Raw genomic sequence first — 21,819 nt, 5'->3', positions numbered from 1 at the left:
AGCTATCGCCATACATTTTTCAAAAGCTAAGGTTGAACCATGAGAAAACTGTTAATTTAATTTACTGTAAAAAACATTTTTAAATGAGAATATCTTCATTGAAAGCAAAAAGATAAAAAGCAACTATTTACATACATTGTGGCATACATGTGTTCCTGAGGTCAATCAAGTTTCTCAGGTAAGAGGAAACCGCTTTTACCACTAATGCTGTTTCAAGCTGCTTCAATTTAAAATATGCTACTCTGGAGCTCCTTCTTCCCCATTTTTTGAGGATAGGCTTCAGGAACCTCTTCCTAGGGGTCACATAGTGTTTACAGAAAAGGATAGAGGGCCCGATTCACAGAACTAACTTAAGACAAAATTCTAAACTTACTACTTATGGTATTCACAGAAGTTAGGATTTTGTCTTAAGTTTGTCTTAAGACAAACTTAAGACAGACTTAAGACAAACTTAAGACAGACTTAAGACAGACTTTTCTTAAGTCTGTCTTAAGTTTGTCTTAAGACAAACTTAAGACAAAATCCTAACTTCCGTGAATACCATAAGTAGTAAGTTTAGGATTTTGTCTTAAGTTAGTTCTGTGAATCGGGCCCATTGTGTATGTTAGATTGGGAGGAAGTGTCATCACATGAACATTTCCGTAGCAGTTTTGACCAGTCATTACAATTTGGAATGGTTATCAAGCGATAACAATTATCTGCCGGAACCTAGTCAACAGCATTCTTGCGTAAGGGCTGGCTTCCATCAGAAGGTTTGGTTGTATGCCTACGCATTGATTTAGGTTCTGATTTTCCAGGACTGTATATTTATCCTTTTCTACCAACCACCTTTTCTGGTCAAGATACTCCAGAATACATTTCAGTGTGCGTTTTGATACCTTTTCTAGACAACTAGGGTAATCGTAATATTCTTTATGCCCAATGTCAGCGGCAATTGTTTTAATACAATTTAACCACTTAATGTTAGCAACCCCATCTAGCATTAAACAGTCCATAACAATGTCTCTATTCAGGGACGTTTCTGGGGTAACCCAAATTTTGTGCCATAAGAGCAGAGGTGATGATTTAATCATGTCCTCTACAAACGGTATCCCCAATTCACTATGCATGAAAAAGGTGGACATGGATTTGGGGCAGCCAATAAAAAACTAATAAAATCGTTTTCGGCACGTTTGATCTGATCAACATTAACAAACCCCCAAATCCCTGCACCATAGGTACCAGTAGGGATACATTTAGCTTTGTAAATTTGGATTGATTCCTTCACTGGACACCCACCCAATTTCCTCGAGAAGTTTATCAAGGCACCATTCGCCCTACAAATAGCCAGTTTTCTGGTGAAGACTGCCTCTTTCCAACTCCCCCTACTGTCAAAAGTGACTCCTAAATAGCAAAAGCTATCCGTATTTTTAATTTTATCTCTCCCCAGATGGATTGTCTTGCTATGTTTTCTGGAATTGCTACATGTCATAAAATAGGTTTTAGAGACATTAATCAATAACCCACGGGCCTTGATGTATTCTGAGAATTCAGATACAGCCCTTTGTAGGCCGATGACGGTACGCGACATTATTGCTGCATCATCAGCGTACAAAAGTATAGGGATGGGTGTTCCACTAACAGCGGGGTAATCAAACTGAAAGTTTCTAAGGTGTTGTCCCACACTGTTGATGTATAGGGTGAATAAAAAAGGTACTAAAATGCACCCTTGACACACACCTCTTTTAATATTAAATTTCTCAGAGCAAACCCCCCTCTCACATAGCGTACCCTGGCCCCCGCTTCCCTGTATAATTCTGTAATAAATTAAAGAAGCTGATGGTCTATACCCATATCTCTAAGCGTGCACCATAGTGTGGAGTGAACCACACAGTCAAACGCAGAGCTACGGTCTATAAATGTGACGAATAGACTTTCCTTCTTAGCTTGAGTATATTTGGCAGTCAGCAACGCCAAATTTAGACCCTGTTCTATTGTACCCTTTCCGCTGCGGAAACCATTTTGGAGATTTGTGATAATAGTATTATCCTCTACCTAGACTTGGAGTCTATTCAGAATGATTCTACCCGCTACCTTCATCAAGGCATCCAAAAGGGAAATAGGTCGATAGCAAACTGGATTGTTCCTATCCCCTTCCGGCCAGGTAGAGATAAAACCCGCCGCGTTTGCACAATTTAGAGCATTAGTTAGTAGGGGCGACCATAAAGATAAGTCAGCTTTATACAAGTCAATCGGGACACCGTCCGGACCCGGTGCTTTACCTGAAGCGCTATCCTGAATAGCCTTAGTGACCTCTGCATGCTCGTAGACGACCCCCAGCGGAAAGGGATTTAATTGCTCTTGGATATCCAGGGCATTCTCGTTCTCAAGGGCGGTCGAATTATTTTTATATAGGTTAGTGAAATGGGCAACCCAGATATCCCCAGGTATAGCTATATCAATAATATCTGTTTCCCTAGCTGACAGAAAAGGGGCATTTACGGCTCTCCAGAAAGCTATCCAAACTTTTTTTAAACAGGAATGGAAATTCTGCCAGATTTCAGCTTTTAGCTCTTTTTTCCTTCTCGCTATTGCTGCCCTATACAATTTCCGAGTCTGTCTTACCAAAGACATTATTCTGGGGTTTTCTTGTAAAGCCCTTTTCAAGTTCTAGTGTGCCTTTGTAAAATTTTTGTCGAACCAACTCTTCGCTTTAACGGTACGACTTTTAAAGTCTCTAGTCAACATTTTGTTAATTTCACTTGTTATTTTCCCAAAGGCCTGAAGGACTTGTTCATTAGTTGTAGAGAGTGAAAGGCAAATTTTAAGCTGGTCATAGGTTTTAATAACCAGTTTGTGCAAAAAGGTTTTTGTATCTACTTTTACCCAGTTAATACGATAACCATTAGTGCTAGCCAAATTTATTGAGGTGTTATAGATTACATCCAGGGTCGGTTCTCCTACGTTTTTTACCAGGCAGAAAGAGATAGGGTAGTGATCGCTGTGAGCAGCATCTAGTGTTTCCCATGATAACACTAGGGACCGATGTCTAGAGGATAGAAGGGTAAAGTCAATTAAGGAATTGACCCCTCTCCCATTAAATGTTGGTTTAAAAGGTGCTGGTGGCGAACAATTTTCATTAATGAAGCTCAAGTCAAACTCATATGTCAGGGAATTCAACAAATCCCCTAACCTATAATGACTAACATGGGTTGGTATGTCTTCCCTGTCCTCGGCCAGGTGGCAAGTGCCTGGAGCATAACTCATACAGAGACAACAGTTGAAGTCACCAACCCATAAAAGGGCCAAATCCCCATCGCCATTCTTTTCTAGGTCTCGTAAGCATCGTCTGAGACTCGATATAAGCTCTTCCCATTGCGACACGTGGGCGTTGTTAAAAAAATTTATAATAGCAATGTTCTTAACACCCATCCATCTGACTATCACAATCTGGTAATACTCTACCGAAATTAATTTAGTAGTTTTAATCCCTGATACAATTGAAATGTAGGTGCATAGGCCCCCTCTATTTCTACCATGGGTACTAATTTTGGCAGGGGTATTATAGGTTTGGCATCCAAGTAAATGAATATCATGGGCCGTCCAGGTTTGCTGGAAGCACAAAATATTGTGATTATTTATAATCTCACCCCAATCTAAGCGATCCACCTTATCTTTAAGACCTGCTATGTTCCAGGAAATGATCAGCTGGCCCTTTTCGGTGTTCGCTGCAATATTATCTATCTGACTCTCCCTTGCATAGTTCTTTAAGTCACCTTTTTCCCTGCCTGTTATGTCATTGACAGGGCCTAACTGTATGTCATGCTCCTTCTCGTACTCTTCAGTAGAGTTTGTAAGTCAGTCGACCCCCTCTAAACCAGAGAGAGGGGCAAAACGATTTAAGGTTATAATATTTAACCTAGGGGCCACTACGTTCCTAGTGTATGGGTGTCTTGGTCTTAGAGGCTTTTCTACTATGGACCTTGGGTAGAAAAAGCTGAAGTCTCTGGTGGATATTCCACCCTCGTAACCATCCGGGTACCAATCTCTTATATAGGTTGTTGCCCTGTAATCCTTACAATTAATAATAATGATGTCCCCATGTAGATCCTTATGTCTTGGCCCCACCCAACCACATCTTCTGACATGAAGAATTTTGCCATTTATGTTACAAGGTAATGGCCTGTTTACTCGTAACCAGTGCACTACCTTGTTCTTAGGGTTCTGGTAGGCCTCAAATCTCTCCTCAGTTAGCTCAGGGACTCCAGTCAGGACGATAACATATGGTACTGCTTCTGGTGGTAGTTCTATGCAGTGTGATTTGCCCTTTGGATTTAAGTCCTGATGTAATCTTCCTAGTTCTGGCCCTTGTTCATGCATGTGATTATTACTACCTAGTAATTTATCTCTTCCTTCCCTATGTTTTATCGGTTCAAGTGCTACCTTTGTAGTCTCTTTTACAGGGATTCTATCAGGTGCAGAGGGCAATTTTTCCGTGTGGTTTGCAGATTTGGTTTACTTCGGTACTTGTAGTGTGACGGGTGGAGTAATGTCAGGCCTTTTTACTGATAGTTCCTTAATAAGTTTTGTATTAGTAATACCAATTTCTTGAATGGCCCCCTATTGCTCCGCCATTCTTCTTACCCTCTCGATCAATGGTAGCAGTAGCGATTTGACCAATTGCTCTATATTGGACATAAGATCATGATGTACATTTACTGATGAGTTGTCTTTATCAGTTATATTCCTTGTGGGACTGATATTTTCATTGGGATTTCTAGTTAATTTAGGAGTTTTTGCTCGGGTAATTTTTTGATTCTTTCTGCCACGTTTTCTTTTAGGACGGGGGGCAGGGGCAGATATTTTTGCCTTGGGCTTCTTTTTAAGGGACTTGCTAGGTGTCACTAATATTTGCTCTTACATAGCGGTATCAGTTTGAGATTCTGTGGTGATATTTATGTGGATTGTATCTCTACTTTGAACTTGTGACTCTGTAAGATCTTAAACTGTTGGGGAATGCCAATATCGCTTGAGCGATTTGTTCCAGGGGCATGATACGATGGAGTATTTACTAGCTTTATATGGCCAAGTGATGAACGTTTCTTTAGCAGTTCAGAGGACAAATGTCGCTCAGTGAACTCAATTTCACGTTCTAGAACTGAGGCAGCCCCACTGATGATATGGTCTAATGTCCCACTCACAGACCCTCCTGCCATGGATATTCTTCCTGTTTTTAACCAAGTGTCCATATTAAATGTTTATCTATAACTGACAATATAGCGCAAAAAATATAAAGTCCCACTTTCTAACCATTCAGTACAGTGGGAGGTACACAAGCTTTCTCAAGGATGCGGTCTAGTAACAATGGATTCGAATTACCACACGAAAGAGGGGTGCCACAGACAGCCCGCCATTTGCCCGGGCTTCGCCCGGCTCGTCCCATGCGCATCCCGCGGTGCGCGGTAATGCTGCTGCCTTTAAACACCTGTGGAGGGCGTGGCTGGGAGGTGTCTCCCAGCCCAGGTGGCTTGTGGGCTCTGAAGTTCTGCCTCCCTCTCGGCCGCTGTTGCCCCCACCAATGAGCATTTCCCGTGGAGCGGGAAGCACGAGAAGTCAAACAAATATCCTGCAGGGAGCAAGTACTTCCACCAGGTCGTGGCCCCCGGTACAGCCCAAGGTAATCTGCTATTCACTGTGCCTCTTTACCGCGTTGCGCGGTAATGCTGCTGCTTTTAAACACCTGTGGAGGGCGTGGCAGGGAGGTGTCTCCCAGCCCAGGTGGCTTGGGGGCTCTGATGTTCTGCCTCCCTCTCGGCCGCTGTTGCCCCCACCAATGAGCATTTCCCGTGGAGCGGGAAGCACGAGAAGTCAAACAAATATCCTGCAGGCAGCAAGTACTTCCACCAGGTCATGGCCCCCGGTACAGTCCAAGGTAATCTACTATTCACTGTGCCTCTTTCCCGCGGTGCGCGGTAATGCTGCTGCCTTTAAACACCTGTGGAGGGCGTGGCAGGGAGGTGTCTCCCAGCCCAGGTGGCTTGTGGGTTCTGATGTTCTGCCTCCCTCTCGGCCGCTGTTGCCCCCACCAACTAGCATTTCCTGCAGAGTGGGAAACGTGAGAAGTCAAACAAATATCCTGCAGGGAGCAAGTACTTCCACCAGGTTGTGGCCCCCGGTACAGTCCAAGGTAATCCGCTATTCACAGTGCCTCAGTTTTTGTCTAAAATTTGTCTTTCCAAAAGTTGTACCCTAATGTAGACAGCTGAGCATAAAAGTTTGCAGAATAAATTTATTTAGTGTTGGTCAACATGGTTTTCATCCCTGTCTTATTCACATTTTTTAACTAAAACGTTTCTGGGTTTGTGACAATAAAACCTGTAAGGTATGGGAATTTGTTATAAAATGTCTTAGAACTGCCTTTTGGTGGCCTTGGACAATGTTCCCATTGATTGTAAGAAAAAACATTTGTAGGATTTACAGATTTATGCAAATAATGATGACCAAAATGATTATAACAATACAGCTCTTCATAACTTGTTGAACATTTTAGGTGTTGACATTTCTAAGTCTGACATCGTGTTATTAACAGTTTCAAAGTCCCAATCATCTGAAAAGGTGTTTGATGAAACAAAATCACTTAAAGAGACCTTGAACTGGTGTGGAATTTTCAGCAGTTCCACCGGGCCATAAATGTCATAATCAGTTGTGTCCGATGCTATACCACCAGGTATAGGAACGGCTGTGATGTCCACTGATGACAGGTCTCTTCGCCCACGATGAGATGATTTGTAAGGTTGCAGTAGCAAGTTGATGTTCTTGCTTGCTGTGTCCATTGTACTGTATTTTCCATCTATCATTTGTCCCAAACTCAAAACAAAAATGAGCCATAGTAGCAGAAAAAGTACACCTAACACAATACAAAATTCAATCCCTGGTGAAACCAGATATGTTTTCCCAAGTTGTTGAAAGAGTTCTGTTATTTTTTCTTTGTAAGTTTTATTTGCTGGCGTAGTTTCAGGTTCACTGGGATCAGAAAATGTATCAAAGTTGATGAAATAGCCAGAGGCAGTTCTGTCAATAATTGGTATTGCATCCGTATTTTATGCGATCACTGGAGTAGCTTCCTCCTTTGACATGTTTGTATAGTCAGATTCTACATCATTGTAGACAGGAGTTTCTTGACGAACTGATATTTGGGTATCAAGAGGGACGAGTTCCATGGCTGTGTTGCAAAGTCCTTCTTTTCTCACTGCAGGTTTATCAAAGGTGATAAGTCTTTCAGTTTGAACTTCTTGAATAGTAGCTAGATTTGGTTGTCTGCAACATCTTTGGAGTCCACTGGGCCTACTACTTATTATCGGCCACATGGTGTGGTTTTACCAGGTCAATTGATACTGTTCTGTTCTCCCTTTTTCCAGCAAGCGGCAGTAGTAACACTGATCTTGTTCCAAGAATTGCTAATACAGGTACAGCTTTTCTATAAGAGGGACCAAATTCCTTCTTTACCTCAATCTTTTCCCTGACTAGATCTCCAATCTTTGGAATCCAGACAGGTCTTGCTGGGACAGGTGGTTTTTCTTCAGTGTTCGTTGGGCTTTGTGTTGTGTTACTCAGACTTCCTCTTGTTTCATTTAAGTCCTGTAAAACAGCCCCACGGTCTTTGATATCAAACAATTTCTGTTCCACTACTGAAGTTTGACAATCAAGGTCCTGGATAAGCATTTTAGTACCAAATAATAGTTCAGATGGATTGATTCCCCCCAGAGAATTTCTTGGCAGATTGTTAAGACTACGTTGGACACTATTTGGATGTATGACCCACCCGTCACCCAAACCTAATACCCTAGCTGTTATGAATTGCTTTATGTCATCTTTTTTTTTCCTCTACCGTATTTCCCTCAGGATGGAAGGGACTCGAAAACCGCAATGCAACGCCCAAGCTGGCCATGGCATCCTTGTAAGCTTTGGAGCTAAACGCAGGACCCTGGTCAGAATGTAGTGTGACAATTGCGTATGTACTGATAAAGACTCGCAAATCTTTTAACAGTGCTGGAGTCAGCCGAGCGATGGGGCCACATACAAATGAATCTCTTTAGGAATCCACTGCGACCATGATATATTTATAGTTACCATCCCTCTGTAAGGGACCACAGTGGTCCAGGTAAACACATGCTAATGTTTTATCTGAAATCAGAAGGGGCGTCTGCGCAGGTCGTTTCACTGTAGAACCTTTTATTTTTTGACAGATTTCACATTCTAGAACATAGTTTCTAGTTTGTTTCCTCATGCGCGGCCACCAGTATCTGTTTTAACAACGATACTGTGGCTGAAACTCCTGCATGTGCAGAGGCGAGCCATTCATGTGCTGCTAAGATTGGTCCTAACCTATGTTCCATGTTTGCGATTGCCCTATCCCCCACTCCAGGGATTCAAGCAAAAGGAAGATTGTTAGCATTAGTTATATATGATTACTTTACTGGAAAGCCTTTCGGGAGTGTCTTACCACTGTCTTTTACTGAAGCAGTGACAGCTTGCATTATTTCGCTGTCTATCTTTGTTTTTGAACGAGTGATTACAGCTACGGAAGCTGTTTGCATAGCTGCCTTTGCGGCCTCATCAGCCAATGAATTCCCTTCAACGTGAACGCTATCACACTGATGACTCAGTGTATGGATCACATGAGTCTTTTGTAGTTCTTTTAGCAAAAGAACTACTTGTTCCCATAGCAGTTTATGCTTAATTGTGCCACCTTTAGCGTCTTTGAAGCCGTTCTGAACCCAGTTCTGCAAGTTTTCGTTATAAGACTGGACACAGTAATACGAATCACACGCTATGAGTGTGGGAAATTGGCGATCTGTATTTTCAAGCGCCATCGTGAAAGCTTGGAGTTCAGCTCGCTGAGCTGTACAGTCTCTGAGTGATGGAGATTTAGTGACCATCTGTATAAATTTACCTTCGCGCCAGCGACCTTTAACAATCACACACGTAGCACTGTAAGCTTTTTTACCCCCAATTGCGGGCTGTTCTGATCCGTCTGTATAGATTATACAGCCGTAATGTTCTAGAGGCAGAATCTCGGTCGGCAGAGGACTTTCTAATTCGTATTGTCGGAATTTTTCTGCTTTTAAATATGGGTAAAAAACGTAGGGCCTGATTCACAGAACTAAATTAAGACTAAATCCTAAACTTACTACTTTTGGTATTCACAGAAGTTAGGATTTTGTCTTAAGTTTGTCTTAAGACAGACTTAAGACAGACTTAAGACAGACTTAAGTTAGGATTTTGTCTTAAGTCTGTCTTCTGTGAATACCAAAAGTAGTAAGTTTAGGATTTTGTCTTAAGTTAGTTCTGTGAATCCGGCCCGTATTTGACATCTGTTGCAGCAAGAAAATTAACCCATTGTATCCATCTTGGATGTAGAGCTTTTGCATTCAGAATACTTGCTTTTGTCACTGCCTCTAAGGCAAGTACAGGTGTAACAATTTTTTTTCCGTCACAAAGAAAATCCAATTACAATGTTTCCTTCATTTATTTTTTTCCAAGATCCCCCCTCCCACACCCTGGCACCATTCTGAACCTTCCTCCCAATTCATGTCAGGACAACAAAGGGAAAAAGGAAAAAAGAAAAAAACAGCATTAGCTATACAATATACAATATTTGATTAGACAGCATAGGCGAGGCAGAAAAAGTAAGTAGAATTTCTGCAAAATGAAGCCGCTAGTTTACTGGAAAAGAAGAAAAAGAAGAAAAAAAAGAAAAGAAAACTGCTTGATCATGCCAATATCTAGTTTTGCACCCCATCTATCCAGTTTCCTAACTGTTCCCATACCGCCATTCCTTTTTTCTGTCTCGTTTGCCTTTTTTGGCGTAAATAGCCTTCTCTAGTTTACATGCCGCTAGTAGTCTTGCCTGCCACTGTTCAAACGATGGGGGATTCGGGTCTTTCCAGTGGGCCGCAATACAAATCCTATAAATGGTCATTGCTACAAAAATTAAAGGGCCCTGATCCGAGTGCTATCATCCATGCCCAGTAGAACAACAGACAGAGTTAATTGTATACCATGTCCCAACACCACCTCCATAAAATGTTGCATGTGTTCTAAGAGTGGTTTTAGATTTGGGCAGGTGGCGAACATGTGTACCTGATCCACTGAGTATTCTAGGCATCTAGGGCATAGGGTTCCTCTTCCAGTTCCCCACTTTGCTATTTTGCTAGGTGTAATATAAAGAAGAAAACCCTGTCTTATAAAATTGTGCCTGCAGCTTAGTGGATAGTATATATTTGTGAGCTAGAAGCAATGCAGTGCAAAAGACATTCTGGTTAATGTTCAATTTTGTTTGTCATTTTGCGACAATTTTCCCCAGATCGTCTGGCATTTTATCATTCAGGCTAGAGTAAATTGCTCCAATTCGGAGTGGATTATTTTCCTGTATTCTGTCAATAATTTCTATTTTATCAAATCCAGCTAGTCCACCAGTCTTGTTATCTAAAAAGTTCTGAACAGCATGGTAGTGAAAGATCTGATTTTCTTCAATCAAAAACTGTGTCTTGAGATCCGGAAAGGGCCGGGTCCCGTTCCAGGTGATCAAGTCCCCAATTTTAGTTAGGCCTGCGTTATACCATTTCTGTAGGTATGAATCATCGAAAATTAAAGGAAGCATTGGGTTATTTTAAGTAGGGGTGTAATAGTTCAGTCTGCCGAGGCCGAAAAGTTTCCGGAAATTAGAAAAGACCCGGTATGCGTTTTTTAAAGACTTGAACCGAACAAGTTTAAAGTACCCAAACTCGAGCTGCCTCCATAGGCATCCTTTGCTGTTTTCCCTAAGTAAAGCATGTATGGGGAGGGTAGCCCTGAGTGTGTCTGACCAATGATATCATGTAGTAAAAACTGACTATACTGTAGCACTGTCGGCCAACAATACAGCTTAAGATTTGGCAGCGCCCAGCCTCCTCTCTCCTTAGGTAAGGACAGTAGTTTGTATGATCTCCTTGCTTTTGAATAGGACCATATGAATTGACTGAATATTTGTTCAAATAGCTGGAGGATTGCATTGTTAAATTCTAGGGTGATTGTTCTGAAGAAATATAATAACTTCGGAAAATAGGTCATCTTTACTACATTACACCGGCCTATTATAGTTAAGTGTCAGTTATCGATTTTCTTGAGTGCTTTTTTAGTGTCTAAAGATAATGGGGTCAGATTTTCTTCAACTATTGAGTCTATGTTGGCCGTAATATTCACCCCCAAATATTTTGCTTTGGAGACAACTAGTCTATCAGACCAGGTAATATTTAGTTCAGAATTATCTGTGTCTTTGTTTTCTTTAAAGTGCACCCCGATATTTTTCCAAATTCCTATTCTTCACTCTCCAGGGCCTTAATGGCGCTTTTAGGGTCGGGTGTAACAATTGCCAGATCGTCGGCATATGCCATGATTTTGGGGCATATGCCGTGTCTAATATCTGCTGGTATTTCTGGGTTTGTTTCTATTTTAGTGATGAGTGGGTTGATATACAGGGCAAACAACAGTGGGGAGCAGGGCACCCCTGTCTCGTCCCACGTGAGATTTCTACGGGTTCTGTCAGCTTTCCATTAACCATGATTCTAGGCTTAGGGGTTATATATAGCGCCTGAATCGCCTGCAGCATATGGGGGCCCATACCTGCTCGTTTTAACACCTCCCATAGAAAAAGCTAGGAGACCCGATCAAAAGCCTTTTCGGCATCTAGCAGTATTAAAGAGATCGGGCCTCCTGCTACCTTTGCTGCATCAAACAGCATAATTGTTCTTCGAACATGTCCGCTTGTTCCTTTTTTGGGGATAAACCCGTGCTGCCAATCAGGGACTAAGCTCTGTATGTTTTGGGAGATTCTACTGGCCAATATTTCGGAAAATATCTTGGAGTCTGTATTTATTAACGTGATGGGCCTATAGGATGCCATTTCAAGTGGAGATTTGGCTTTCTTTGCATTAATTACGATTTTTGCAAGGGACCATGAAGGAGGGGGGGCGCCGCCAAAGATTGAGCTAACCACTAGTGTAAAAGCATTTTTAATCTGTGGCTCAAAGACTTTGTAGAATTCTGCGGGAATACTATCTAAACCGGTTGCCTTGCCATCCGGCAGGCTCTTAATTGCGCTTAGTATCTCTTCCCACAGGGAAGAGTACTCCATCTGTTCTTGTGCCTGTGCGTTGAGGCCTAATTATTCCGCAATGTCTGTACTCCTGTTTTCCAAGAGTCTAACATCTTCCTCGGTGTAGAGATCCCTGTAAAACCCTTCAAAGGGTTTATGTATTTTCCCCCGGTTCTTTTGTAGCCCCATCCATGTTGGTATTAATTTTCGGTTATTGTATTCATTGTTGTCTGCTGCATAATTGCTAGCACTAGCTGGTGCCCTATTTGTTCCCCACATTCGTAGATTTTCCCCTAGTCACAGCCCACTTTGTGGCCGTTCTTTCTGAGAAGACTGAGCCTATCTCTGCCTTAATTGCTGCCACCAAATGTTGGATTGCCTCTACTCCCGCTCCTACTTTTATTGCCTGAGCTAGATTATTTTCCTCTGCTGTCAGTTTATCCTGGAGTTTCTGCACCAGTTCTTTTTCGGTTTTATTTCTCTTTATTGAAAAGCTAAGTGTCTCGCCCCTGACCCCGGCCTTGAATGCGTCCCACACTATCATAAGAGGGGCTGAGCCTGAATTTGAACTCCTGAATCCACTTCTGCATATATACTTTGTATTTGACATCATACAAGAGTGTTTTTTTTAAGGTCCATGTTATATTCTTGCTTTCTGGCTTTAAATCATCCAGGAGTAACATTAATGGGTTGTGGTCCGGCATAACTCTGGGTGAGATCTCAATGTGAGAGGAACTGATTAAGGATGAAGAGATGAGAAAATAATCTATTCTTGTGAGTGACACGTGGGGAGCTGGGAAAAAAGTAAATCCCTCTTGGTTGGGTCTCAATTTTGCCCAGACATCGAATAGACCATGTGTCTCAATCAGGTTTAGCATGGCTTGAAACACCCTTGGTTTTCTCCCATTATATCTCCAGTTCTTCTCTGACTGCCAGCAGGTGGGTAGGTTTAAATTTCAATCTCCACATAATATGATAGGAGTCGGCCAGTGTGCTAGCTCCCCTGTCACCCAGTTAATTACCCCCGGATCATCTAGGTTGCTCCCATAAATAAAGCACAGTGTAAAAGTGCAATTTGAAGCCAAAGAGCAGCCCACCATTACCCATCTCCCAAGACTATCTGCCTTGACCCTATCTATTTGTAAAGAGAGCATGTGATTTGCTAGCACCCCTACACCTTTCACTCTAGCACCTTGAGTTGTAGTCCCAATTACTTTGTACCCTAGTGAGTTAAAAAGATGTTTCTGGGCTCCCTCCATATGTGTCTCCTGGAGACAAATCAAATCCGGGCCCAGTGCTCTCAACCCTTGTGCAACTTTCTGTCTTTTTGCCAAATCGTTAAGACTACAAATATTGACAGATATTATTTTAATTTTATTTATATCATTCATCTTAAGTTAATGATTCTCTTACCTCTCCTGCATTCCTGCCTGTTTCCTATTTTGTCCTCTACTTTTTTATTGGAGTAACTTAGTGATCTGTGACCTTTTTCAAACTGGCCCTTTGTGCCCTTCCCTCTACATCCTTTTGGTGCCCCCTCCCCCACCCTCCCACCCCCACCCTTATTGAGCAGTCAAGATGACCTTGTATGATGGATGTAAGTGTGAGTTCCAGCCAACCAACCACAAGTGAAAAAACTGAGAAAAAAGAACCACTAGAGGCCTAGGATCCTGGTGTCCAAAACCTTAGTGTAAAACATAGACTAGAATATAAGTCAGTTCATCCGCTTCCGTTCCGTAATTTCCTTTAAGAACTCTCCAGCTGTGACTTCTGAGAGGAAGACTCTCGTTTTTCCTTCGTGCAGGACCTTTAATCTGGCCGGGTTCATTAGATAAACTTGCGCCCCTTGCTGTTGGAATGGGGAGATCAACTGGCGCAGCCTCCATCTTCGTTCTACAGTTGTGTGGCAGAAGTCTGGTTTTGCAAAAAAATGTACCCCATTCGCTTCTTTCTGAGAGTTTGGTCTTGCCTTGGATTAAATCATCTGTCTCAGTAGAAAGTTTCCAAAAAAGACTAAGAAGACCCTGGGTTTATCATTGGTGTTGCTCTCGCCCCGCCTAGTCTTGACATTAAAGGGGAATCTGTGGGCCCTTTGTACTTCCAAGTCCCAATTCCAATTAGTCTCTGTAGGGAATGCAGCTCGCAAGAGTTTGACTATGAAGCCTCTGGGGTCTTTTCCCTCAACTCCCTCCGAAATACCCAGTAGTCGCAGGTTATTACGGCGTTATCTGTTTTCCTGGTCCTCTAGTTTGGTCATTAAGTCAATTAGACATGCCTCGTGCGAGTTCCCCTGCTCTTTAGCCTTTGCGGCCTCCCCTTCAAGTATCTCATTACCCCAGATGACTAATGTCCAGCAAAATACCGAGGAGCCATTGAAAGCCCACTAGGATCGTTCATTTACAGCTCCATCCATTTACAAGTGCTCCCCACACAACTTTGTCCTGAAGAAGACCCCACATTGAGGAACCAAACCACCCTCCTACAAACAGGGATCACAACGTAGACTACCACAGACCCTCAGGCCCAAAGGAATAGAACAAACCAATTCATATGTACCTATGTGTTATGAATATAAGGTAAATATGGACCAATATTAGGCTGTAAAGGTTCTACTGTATATAAAGCAAATGTTTCTATGTCACTATACCTTTACCCTGTCCCTCACTCATCCATTCACCCCTATTACCCATAAAACCTTCTTTCTCTTTATCACATTGTGAGCACTGTAAATAATACATACACTAAGAATATACCTAAGTGGTTATATTGAATAACATTAATGCTCTGAATTACAAGAGCATCTAATGAATGTTTCTCTTATGGAATTACAAATTAAAAATCTTTGTTTTTGTTGAATAGAATTGGAACTGTTTTGTGGTAATTTGTTTATCTTTACATGTTTTAATTTGAAAGAACTAGCATGACCCTTTTTCTGAATGTACCGTTATCATGACCCAGGCCGGGTAGTTTTATGGGTTAACCCCGTTAAAACTTAACACAGCCTTAGAAACAGCAGGGGAAGAGAGTGGTGTATTCCAAACCTCGAGGATAGGATCCAACAAAGCCTCATTAAAGGGTAATCGAGGTTCAACTATGGAGGATGGTGCATGCAAAACCTCTGTCAATAAATTTGGCTTATATTCAGCAGTAGGTAACTGCCAAAAGACAGCTCTGCAGCTTTCCTTATTACCAAATGGTAGGGAGCAATCTCCTGAGGTGGTGAAGCCTTTGTAGAAGAGAGTTCCCACTCTGGAGAGGTATCCAAACCACTCGCCTCCTGAATTCCTTCAAATTCATCCAGAGACTCTTCCAAATCGCCTTCTTCCACCTCCTCTCTACTGTACTGCTCTTATTCTAAAAGCCTCTGAGCTTCTCTCCGTGAACGAATCCGTGGACATGGCGCCGGTGGAGTCGAACGCGGTACCGACTGCACCGGAGCCAGCGTCGAAGATGGCTCAGAAGGAGGCACGGGATCCACACGAGGTCAAGAGGAGGGCTCACCAGACAGTGCCGAGGATTCCATCAACGGCGTTGAGACTCTCGGTGCCGTAAAATTCTCTGACAGCGCCATCGGCATGAAGTGCATAAAGGGTGCCTGCCTGGGCATAGTGTTGAAGCACACCCAAGTTGAATGCCAGCGGATCCACGGGACCAGAAGGTGCTCCGGATGGGAAAGCCACCCTTGTAAGAACCCCGTACAGTGCATTTAAAAAATGCGACAGATCTGCACCTGGAGCCAGAACTGTGGATATGGATTCGAGCCAGAATCCAAATGGGGAGTGTCCGGCATTGGAACATTCGGATCTACTGGCGAATCCACCGGTTGAATCGACATGACTTCTAGCAACAAATAAATCAGAAGGAATAACAAAGTAACTCCACAAAATATGGAGAATGCTAGAAAACTGTTAAGTATCGACTGCACGGAAAAAAGGGAACTGACGTTATCACGCCAACAAGTCTCTCTTATGGCTCCTGTGACGTTAGGCGGAGTCGCGAGCGGAGTCGACATCCTCGTCGGCATGGAGAGCTAGTAAAAAAATCCACTGAATGCTAGTGCAGGGGAAATTCATACGGAGAGGAATCCATAGGCAGATGTATCCATCAGAACATTTGCTTTCTACCCCAAAACCCATACCTACCTAAAACCCTAAAAATACCCTTGCAATCTCAAAAAACCATACCCACCCTAAATCCTACAATTACCTGTGCCACCCAAAAACCATACCCACCCAAAATTTTAAAAATACATTTGCCACCCAAAATCCCATACCCACCCTAAACCCTAAAATTACTATTGCCACCCAAAAACCCATACCTACCCTAAAAATTCCCTTGCAATCCCAAAAACCCATATGCAACCCTAAATCCCAAAAAATTCCTTGCTATCCAAATTAGCCTTGCCATCCAAAAATCCATAGCCACCCAAAACTTAAAAATACCCTTGCCACTCAAAACCCACACCCACCATAAACCCTAAAATTACCCTTGATACCAAAAAACCATTACCCACCCAAAACCATAAAATTACCCTTGCCACCCAAAAACTCATACTCACTATAAACCCTTAAAAAGACACTTGCCACTATATATATATATATATATATATATATATATATATATATATATATATATATATATATATATATATATATTCATATATATATATATATATATATATATATATATATATATATATTCACTGAAAAAACATAGGTTTCACACCAGTTATAGTTAGGTGGAAATTTTACTCGCATGAAACCATTGAAATTCCCACGTTATAGTTAGTTGGACTCACTATAACTTGCGCGTGCAATGCACTGCTGATGACGTCACATATTACATCACTCATGACATGGTCAGTGACATCACTCATGACATCACTGATGACATCTCAAAATATATACCGGAGTGACGTCGGGACTCATGTCTTCTTTTCTTATGTTTCTTCCTTGACTTCGAAGCGTGATCTGAAGATGACTTCAAAGTCGACTCCACCCGAGACCTTGATCTCGACTTCGATCTCGACCTCGCCCTTCTGGAACGAGATCTCGAAAACTTTCTTTCTTTGTCACCTTTCTGCTTTGCCACCAGTAGCTTGGCCTCTCTCTCACGCAGAGCCTTCGGGTTCATCTTTCGAAATGAAGAACATCCATCTACATCATGGTCCGAACTTAAACACCAGATGCAATCTTCATGTGGGTCCGTGATAGACATCATTTTCCCACATTCTCTGCAAGGCTTAAAACCGGTCTTCTTTGTCGACATCGCGCAGGACACAAAAAAACAGGAAAGTGATGAAAATAGCAACAAAGATACTAAAAGGCTACAGAGATTCCCCAAAACTGTTAGCGTCGACGACACGAAAAAAGGGAACTGATGTCATCAGGCCGGCGTGGGCCTATTGTAGTGTCGGTGACATCAGCGGAGTCGCGTGCGATGCCATGCCTCTATGACGTCGTCCACGTCGGCGTGAAGCTACAAAAAGAATTTCCGAATGTTGTTGACACAAGGGGATATTCACAAGGTGAGGAATCCACTGGCAGATGTATCTATCAGTATGTTTTTTTACCAATAACTGTGCTTGGGGTGGTCCTAAGAGGATGGGACCACCACCAAATTGTTCAATAAGATGTGCTTTTTTGTTTTTAAGGCATCTGTTTGGGACTCCCCCTTTGTCAGTTTCACTTTTGTGAAAGTACTATATGCACTTTAGCATTTAAAGATAGAGATACTTATTTGATCATAACTGGCATTGTGCAAGATGCCATTTGCAATTATTTAGCAATTTTTTTCACAGTGCTGACAAGTACACAGTGTCATCAGCTACGCTACACAGACTACGTGTACTAGTGAAGATCAAAGTATACTACGTGAAGCTACGTGTAGTGCTGCTACACAAACTACGCCCAAAGTTAGTCATGAGTGATGTAATGTGTGATGTCATCAGCAGTGCATTGCAGGGGCGTGATTATAGTTAGCAGAACTAACTATAACAAAGGAATTTCTATGGTTTTGTATGAGTGAAATGTCCAACTAACTATAACACCCCTGAAACCTATGGTTTTTTCAGTATATATATATATATATATATATATATATATATATATATATATATATATATATATATATATATATATATATATATATATATATATATATATATATATATATATATATATATATATATATATATATATATATATCCAACACTACCAGACCCCAAAATTGAAGGAGGCCAGCCAGGAAGCTTGAATCACAAGGCACAAGGTTTATTTGCAACGTGCTGGTGGCAGGTAGGCTCAGGAACAGCACTTCTGAAATTTCATCGCCAGACGCGTTTCGGGAGGAACCAACTCCCTTCTTCTGTGGCGCTTCATGCAAGTGGACGAACTCGCTGCAGTCTTGTTAAATGTCAAATCCCTGCCCCTGGGGAGGGGCGTTGCCGTAGAACAGCCTCCTGGGTATTGTAGTGCAATTAATTATCCCATGTGGGTTGCGCAGTTCAGTCCTAATACGCATATTAGAATCCCTTATTGGTTGAAGGGGTAACTGGCCTCATGTCACCCTGCTTTGTCGTTGCAAAACATGCCGGATTGAGCACTCACTGGAATCCTGCTCGCTCCGCTTCCATCCTTGGCGTCAGGTTACAGGTCGGCACTGACGGATCCGTATCTCTACGGGGGGCCTCCTTCGCGACCTGGAGCGGCCGCTAAACATCCAACACTACCAGACCCCAAAATTGAAGGAGGCCAGCCAGGAAGCTTGAATCACAAGGCACAAGGTTTATTTGCAACGTGCTGGTGGCAGGTAGGCTCAGGAACAGCACTTCTGAAATTTCCTCGCCAGACGCGTTTCGGGAGGAACCAACTCCCTTCTTCTGTGGCGCTTCATGCAAGTGGACGAACTCGCTGCAGTCTTGTTAAATGTCAAATCCCTGCCCCTGGGGAGTGCTCAATCCGGCATGTTTTGCAACCACAAAGCAGGGTGACATGAGGCCAGTTACCCCTTCAACCAATAAGGGATTCTAATATGCGTATTAGGACTGAACTGCGCAACCCACATGGGATAATTAATTGCACTACAATACCCAGGAGGCTGTTCTACGGCCACGCCCCTCCCCAGGGGCAGGGATTTGACATTTAACAAGACTGCAGCGAGTTCGTCCACTTGCATGAAGCGCCACAGAAGAAGGGAGTTGGTTCCTCCCGAAACGCGTCTGCCGATGAAATTTCAGAAGTGCTGTTCCTGAGCCTACCTGCCACCAGCACGTTGCAAATAAACCTTGTGCCTTGTGATTCAAGCTTCCTGGCTGGCCTCCTTCAATTTTGGGGTCTGGTAGTGTTGGATGTTTAGCGGCCGCTCCAGGTCGCGAAGGAGGCCCCCCGTAGAGATACGGATCCGTCAGTGCCGACCTGTAACCTGACGCCAAGGATGGAAGCGGAGCGAGCAGGATTCCAGTGAGTGCTCAATCCGGCATGTTTTGCAACGACAAAGCAGGGTGACATGAGGCCAGTTACCCCTTCAACCAATAAGGGATTCTAATATGCGTATTAGGACTGAACTGCGCAACCCAAATGGGATAATTAATTGCACTACAATACCCAGGAGGCTGTTCTACGGCCACGCCCTTCCCCAGGGGCAGGGATTTGACATTTAACAAGACTGCAGCGAGTTCGTCCACTTGCATGAAGCGCCACAGAAGAAGGGAGTTGGTTCCTCCCGAAACGCGTCTGGCGATGAAATTTCAGAAGTGCTGTTCCTGAGCCTACCTGCCACCAGCACGTTGCAAATAAACCTTGTGCCTTGTGATTCAAGCTTCCTGGCTGGCCTCCTTCAATTTTGGGGTCTGGTAGTGTTGGATATATATATATATATATATATATGTATATATATATATATATATATATATATATATATATATATATATATATATATATATATATGCAGAAAGTCGCTGTTAGCAGCTGCTTCGCGCAGAACAACGAAAAAGAGCGAAACCACCACGTAAGGGCAGTTTTCAGTGATTTATTCGTGCCAAAGTTGTAGCCTGCTATCCACCATGACGCGTTTCGCCTCCACCAACGAGGCTTGAACACATATATATATATATATTCTCGCTCCAAGGTTGTCCACCATTGAGTAGCACGCCAGCAGCAGCTTTATTTATGTGTAGGTGAGGACGGGGATCCGCTTGTAGACGCCGCTCCGTAATGGATCTGCCCGACGCGTTTCGAAGCTCCATCTGCTTCTCTTCAGGGGCTTTAACGGAAGCGGTGTGCGCACCCGCTACACTTCTCCAAATACGTATAACTCACCCGCCGATGGGAGGCTCCAATGAGACTTCTGGGAAGTGTAGTGCGGAAAGCACACAATCAAGTCCTGGATGGACTCCACAAGTGGGCCCGTCCTCGATCCCATGTACGGCTGCTACTTCACTGCCGTGACCCCCACGTTAACGGGGTGGTGCATACTCTGCGGCTGGACTGCCGCATATAGATTCTCGCTCCAAGGTTGTCCACCATTGAGTAGCACGCGAGCAGCAGCTTTATTTATGTGTAGGTGAGGACGGGGATCCGCTTGTAGACGCCGCTCCGTAATGGATCTGCCCGACGCGTTTCGAAGCTCCATCTGCTTCTCTTCAGGGGCTTTAACGGAACCGGTGTGCGCACCCGCTACACTTCTCCAAATACGTATAACTCACCCGCCGATGGGAGGCTCCAATGAGACTTCTGGGAAGTGTAGTGCGGAAAGCACACAATCAAGTCCTGGATGGACTCCACAAGTGGGCCCGTCCTCGATCCCATGTACGGCTGCTACTTCACTGCTGTGACCCCCACGTTAACGGGGTGGTGCATACTCTGCGGCTGGACTGCCACATATAGATTCTCGCTCCAAGGTTGTCCACCATTGAGTAGCACGCGAGCAGCAGCTTTATTTATGTGTAGGTGAGGACGGGGATCCGCTTGTAGACGCCGCTCCGTAATGGATCTGCCCGACGCGTTTCGAAGCTCCATCTGCTTCTCTTCAGGGGCTTTAACGGAAGCGGTGTGCGCACCCGCTACACTTCTCCAAATACGTATAACTCACCCGCCGATGGGAGGCTCCAATGAGACTTCTGGGAAGTGTAGTGCGGAAAGCACACAATCAAGTCCTGGATGGACTCCACAAGTGGGCCCGTCCTCGATCCCATGTACGGCTGCTACTTCACTGCCGTGACCCCCACGTTAACGGGGTGGTGCATACTCTGCGGCTGGACTGCCGCATATAGATTCTCACTCCAAGGTTGTCCACCATTGAGTAGCACGCGAGCAGCAGCTTTATTTATGTGTAGGTGAGGACGGGGATCCGCTTGTAGACGCCGCTCCGTAATGGATCTGCCCGACGCGTTTCGAAGCTCCATCTGCTTCTCTTCAGGGGCTTTAACGGAAGCGGTGTGCGCACCCGCTACACTTCTCCAAATACGTATAACTCACCCGCCGATGGGAGGCTCCAATGAGACTTCTGGGAAGTGTAGTGCGGAAAGCACACAATCAAGTCCTGGATGGACTCCACAAGTGGGCCCGTCCTCGATCCCATGTACGGCTGCTACTTCACTGCCGTGACCCCCACGTTAACGGGGTGGTGCATACTCTGCGGCTGGACTGCCGCATATAGATTCTCGCTCCAAGGTTGTCCACCATTGAGTAGCACGCGAGCAGCAG

Source organism: Lissotriton vulgaris, chromosome 1_1, assembly GCF_964263255.1.
Source record: "Lissotriton vulgaris chromosome 1_1, aLisVul1.2, whole genome shotgun sequence".
NCBI classification, from domain to species: Eukaryota; Metazoa; Chordata; class Amphibia; order Caudata; family Salamandridae; genus Lissotriton; species Lissotriton vulgaris.
The sequence above is the reverse complement of the archived record's forward strand: the minus strand, read 5'-3'. Positions refer to the sequence as shown.